The sequence below is a fragment of the Canis lupus genome, chromosome 1, assembly GCF_003254725.2.
Source record: "Canis lupus dingo isolate Sandy chromosome 1, ASM325472v2, whole genome shotgun sequence".
Taxonomy (NCBI): domain Eukaryota; kingdom Metazoa; phylum Chordata; class Mammalia; order Carnivora; family Canidae; genus Canis; species Canis lupus.
In genome coordinates, this window is record NC_064243.1 from 5182782 (window position 1) to 5188781 (window position 6000).

Sequence of the window (6000 nt, forward strand, 5' to 3'; positions counted from 1 at the left end):
GAAACTCTTCACTAGCACCTATGAGTTCGATTGGCTGCACACGTCTTCAGCTTGAGGTCAGAGGTAATAAGAGTGTGGGCCAAAATGCTTAAATGAGCAGGGCCTTATCTGTGAAGGAGCCACAGAACCCAGGGGTCACACATGAGATATTATTATTATTTATTTTTGTTTTTAGCTCAAATTTATGTGACCCAGAGTTTGTTAGGTCTTGGAAGTTTGGTGGGTTAGTCTACCAGAAAAAGTCATTGTAACAGCATGCCTTGAGGAAGTTAATACTGAAAAGCAGACATTTTAAAAATGTGGACACCTAATGAAGACATCTGGGAAACAGAAACCCTCCTAATATTTTTATTCACTGATTCAGTCATTCAAGATCCTGTGTTGAACACCTGGAAGTGCTGGGATGAAGTGATGGCAGGACATCTGCCCACAGGGCGTGAGCATGTGCCATCGGACTGAGGAGGAGACACAGAGAGAATGGGTGAGTATGTGGAGCTGAATGGAGGTCTCCCTATCCCAGCACACACATCAAGAGCACCCAGGAAACTAAGCACACCCTGTCTCCAACCTCAGAAATAGCTGAAGTCATTGACTTGCTGCTGGGGTTTATGCCCTGATTAGCACATTAGAAGAAGGTGTGGGTGTGTAAGGCATGGCCACTTTCATCCCATGGGAGCTAGGGCAAGAATGGCCAAACTAGAACACAGAAAGGGTACTTTAATTAACGTAGTATGTCTTGAGCAGTGTTCCCCCTGAGCTGAGAAAAGAAGTAAAAATCCTTATAAGAAGGCCATCACTTTCTCAGAGACGGAATTTCTGAAGTCCTTGTAAGTAAATAAACAGCTAGCATGTACTGAGCACTTACTATGTACCAGGCACTGCTCTAAGACGTTTATGTGCAAATAATTAATATTCATTACGGTTACTCAACGAGCTATCACGCAGCAGAGTGTGCACGATGCTTTCCCATGGTTTATTGGTGACAGAACTGATTCTACAGTCTAAGTCAGGGTACCTTCCTGCCTCTGGTTTCCAGAGGTGGCTAGATATTCTGCAAAAGTGGTCAATAATACTGATTGGGAGACTGATTAATAAAGCATTAAATATCAACGCAGAAGGTAGAGGAGGGGTGGGGAGGATCAGGGAGAGCATGTTGTTGACTTACTATGACCCACTTGGAAGTGCTCTGTTCCCTAGAGCTGAGATCCTGGGCCGTGAACGGCACCCACCTCCTGGCTCGGAAATGCATCAGGGCCAACTTCAGAGGGTTCGCTGGCAGCTCCATTGCTCGGTTTTGATACAGCCATCGAGGAAGGAATATAGGTCTTCTTCCTTTGTAAAAGAACCGCCAAGGAGGCAGCCTGATTCCCAAGAGGGTGGATGACCTGTGTGGTCAGTTAATAGACAATAACAGGCTGGGAATATTGGGGCTTCCCTCCAGTGCTCATCAATTTCACCCTAAATTCCAGTTTCATTGAATAAATCTGGTATCTTCTTTCCCTTTTTCTCTTTCTCTCCTTTCTTGTTCTTCTTTTCTGTTTCCCCCTTCTTTTTTTAATTGAAGAAGTATTCACTGAGCACCTACTACATCCCAGGCAGTGTTAGCTGTTGAGCGTTCATGATGAACAACAAAAATAGTCTCTGATCCCCATGAGGTTTAATGGGTTAGGCAGTCAAATAGTCACATGAACACGTAAGTGACAAGAACCCCAAGAGAGCACACGATTTTATGAGACCCTGGAGAGCTGTTTGGTCTAGTGGAGAAGAGCAGACAGGGTTGTCTGATGAAACAATGACCAAGCCAAGAAACAGACAGAGGTATGTGAGAAGGAGCCCAGGAGAGCAGCACATGCAGCAGCCTCATGCTGAGTCTGTGAGTGTGCCCAGGCCAAGAGAGGTCCATGTGGGGAGGTACAAAGGTCAGAATCGAGAAGAGGTGAATCCGAAGGACAGGGGGCAAAGCCAAGAATGGAGGGCCTAGCAGGCCACACTCAAGATACGTCTTTGTCTGACAAGCCAGGGATCATCATGGAGGTGACATGGCCAGATTTGTATTTTGGAGGACACTCTGGCTCCAGGGATGGCATACTTGAACGGAGAACAGGGCTGGATTTATGGTGATGCACAGAGGGCTATTGTGCACAGGCCTGAGGTTCCTCTGAGACCTTCCCACAAGGAGAGGTCAACTATACATGCATTGGAGCTTTCCATTCTCACATTATTATACATTGTCTTTTTTAATGAAAAGTCCAAAAAAACCAGGGAGGTCAGACAAGTGGAGGTGTTATTGCTTAATGAGACCCTAAGTATTACAGAAGCTCCACAAAGGCTGGTTATTGGCTTAACAAATTGTTTCTTTACAGTCAGCAAACAGATTTTAATACTGAGGCTCTTTTCCTCAGAAATTTTGGGAAAGGAAGGACTTTGATTCACTGTTTGTAGAAACTTTCACATCAAGGATATATAGGCATCATTTTAAACTTACTATTTATTCAGTTTTATCTAATTTTGGACTTGTGTTTATGGCGAGGATAATTCTCAGTGAAGCTTATCATGACTACAACGGTCTGTACCTCATATGCATCCTTTTCTCTCATGTCAATTTCCAGTTTTTCTAGTTGTCCCCACTTACAATCCAAAGAGACTCCTCAGCAGAATTTAGCATCCACAACATGTCACTTGGTTTTCTCTGTTTCTTTTTTTAAAGATTATTTATTTATATGAGAGAGAGCATGAGCAGGAGAGGAGTAGAGGGAGAGGGAGAAACAGACTCTCCACTGCGCATGGAGCCTGATTTGGAGCTTGATCCCAAGACCCTGAGATCATGACCTGAGCTGAAGGCAGATGTTTAACTGACTGAGTCACCCAGGCACCCCAATTTTATCTGTTTAATACTTGTATGTTGATACATCCCAGAGGACTTGTTAGGCTCTGAGGATGGATTGAGGCTCAAGAGGAAAATAGCAGATGGTCTAGAGATTTGTTATGTGTGTATCACAGAGTTTCTCAGAAGTATTACCTATACTTAAAAGTGGGCTAAAGATTGAAATACGTCCTTGGAGGAATGAGATACTACAGTATAGTTGACCGTAGAACAATACAAGTTTGAACTGCACAGGTCTTCTTATATGGGGATTTTCTTCTATAAATGTGGTATAATATTGTGTGATTTTCCTAACATTTTTTTTCTAGCTTACGTTATTGTAAGAATACGACATATAATCCATATAACATGCAAAATATGTGTTATCCACTGTATATGTTATTGATAAGGCTTTTTCAACAGTGAGCTATTAGTAGTTAAGTTTTCAGGGAGTCAAAAGTTATATGCAAATTTTTGACTGCACAGGGGTTGGCAGCCCTAACCTCTACATTGTCCAAGCGTTCACTGTACATCATGGAGGATCTTGCTGAACCATTTAATCTAATAGTGTGCTTCGGATAACAAATACTCTACAATTGAGGACAATTATTTATGTCATAATAAATCTGAAATGAAAAGTTTTTTAATTTAAAAAACGTTTAGGTACACAAAACATTACCTTTCCAAAGTCAGTGCTTCCTGAAAGACCCATTAGAGATTTTGCAGAGCTTTTCTTGGCTTTGCTTAAGGTACAAAGTATTTTCAAGACCATTGTGAGAACATTTAAAGGGGTCAAGGTGATATGAAGGAATAGATTTGGGATATGAACTTTTAGAATACGCTAAAGCAATAGAATATGCTGTAGGTAGAGAAATCCTTATTATGATGGCATCCAAGTACCACAGCAACAAATGTGTTTTATCTACTAAAGTCCTAGCCTCTAAATCTCACTTCAACTCTTAATTTGAAGCCAAATTCGTTGCCATTTTCTGCCTAGGGACTATTGACAGGATATAAAATGATGATTAATTTGGAAAGGAAGATAATTTAAGGTAGACAGGTTCATTCCTTCAATAAATGTAAATACCAATTAGCCAGGTATAATGTAAGGTACTCAGAGGAGAGCAGTGAACAAGGTATAATTCTTACTTTCAAGGACTTTGCAGTCTAGTGGGGCAGGTTGACCATTAAAAGAGCAATTACATAGTATATATAATAAATGCTACCCTATATTCAAATGAGGAACACATAAGAGAGGCACCTACCAAGACAGACTTCCTGAGAGGAAGTGGCTTCTACACCAATAAGAGTCAGCCAGGAATGAGTAGAGAGGAGGCTGAAGAAGGGGTTACTCATACAGAGGCAACAGCATGTACAAACACTGTAGTATGGCACTATCTGGGAAGGGATGAATGCTTACCACACCATACAAAATAAAGGGCTTGGAGCAGAACCCCCAGTGACACAGGATCCTAAATATTGCCAGTCTTCATCATGACTGTTTCTTGCTCTTGAGATAGATGAGATGAAGCAAGCAAAGCCTTGGGTTTCAGCAGATAGAGTATGGTGGGTAATAACAGGTTCTGACACCTCCCAGGGCAGCCATGTGGTTTCATAAGGCTCTTATCCCTCCCACACATTGCAGTCTATTGGTTCTTTACACAAAGGCATGATGTTAAAAAGGTCTTGGGTCATGATGAACAAGGAGAGAGCACCCCTTTGTTGTAAAGACCATATTTTAAAGGCGGAAAAGTGCTTTGATTTATCTTTTTCCTCTGAATTTCTTTTGTCTATTATTCACAATTGTGATTTCTTCAATTTCCTATATTTTCTGATTTTATCAGAATTTTCTGTGCATTCATTTTTTGGATGAGCTTCTTTGTTGTTCAAAAAGAAAACAGAGCAGGAGCCTCACTCAGACCCATGACATGGCCCTAGACAGGGACAGAACCATGGCATCAACTCTTGGACCAGAAACCAGCCGTCCAACTTGTCAGCTGAAGACTCTTTGTGGATAAGGCATAGGTCCTTCATTGTGAAGCAATACTTGCTCCTGAGAGAGGAAAGAATTCTTGGGCTTTGCTGCTGGTCAGGCCAAGATGCGGTCTTGAAAGGAGAGCTCAGCTGTCCATGGTGCTCACTCCATTGACTTCCTGGTCACTTTTCTTGGGCTTTGGTGATTAACCTAGTTGCAATCCATTTTACTTTCACTCTTGATCAGGACCCCATCACACTGGTCAAGCCACTGATATTTTTGGTTACATTATAATCTTGACCTCCTCAGCTCCTTACTGGCCTGACCACACCTCCTCCTACACTGACTGAATCTGTTGATGCTCTGTTAAGTTCAGGGACCACGTTGTTCTGCTCTGGTTTCTGCTGAATGTCCTTGGATTTATTTTCCAAGTAAAAAAAGAACCCTGTTTTATTATGAATAATGAAAATGTTCTCAGTTGTTAAAAATGTAAATGAATATCTGAAAAAAAGCTTTCCGGCTATTTGATTCCTATGGACTGAAAGGCAGCTCTCATCAAGATAATAATGGAAATGGAGACAGGTCACTTTTATTATCAGCTGTTGTCTTCTAGGGCTGATTTTTTTTTATTAAAAGTCATAAAATATCATTTGCAACCGGTATTTCTAGGGTTTTATTCCATATATTTGAAGGAAAAATGTCAGCTCAAACCTTAAAAAATGTGAGAAATCTTGAATTGATTAATTTTTCAATTATTCTTCATGACAAATGACTTCTCTTGCAATTCCAGGTGAAAATCAAAAGGTGTTCTTCAGCTCCAGGTAAATGTTGACTCTTTTGTCTCATAAAAAAGCACTTAGACATGATAGATAGAATTAAGGAGTGAAATGAGGTCTCTTAGCAAAAACAAACATTCTGACAACATTCCTGACTTTCCTGTCTTCTTGCAAGTTAGATAACTGAGAAGTGTTCTGCTAGCAATTATTAGCCAAATTTTAGCCTTTCAAGAAATTGACATTTTAGACCTAAATTAAAAACCACCTATAATATTAAAAGCACTGAATAAAATACACTACAAATTTGAGGCTTGATATATATGTCATAGCTTTGCAATATTTCAGATACTCACAATGGCTTACTGGAGCCTAAACAAATGGGACAA

At 40.7% G+C, this 6000-nt stretch overlaps 1 long non-coding RNA gene across 1 annotated transcript in view; it reads left to right on the forward strand.

Moving 5' to 3' along the window:
• LOC112643972 (uncharacterized) overlaps window positions 1-5660 on the forward strand; it is a 29794-nt gene extending 24134 nt beyond the window's left edge. Inside the window, exons 2-3 of the long non-coding RNA XR_007411632.1 lie at window positions 365-481; window positions 5629-5660. This is a non-coding gene — a long non-coding RNA (uncharacterized LOC112643972). The remainder of the gene's footprint in view (window positions 1-364; window positions 482-5628) is intronic.
• The last annotated feature ends 340 nt before the right edge of the window (window positions 5661-6000 follow it).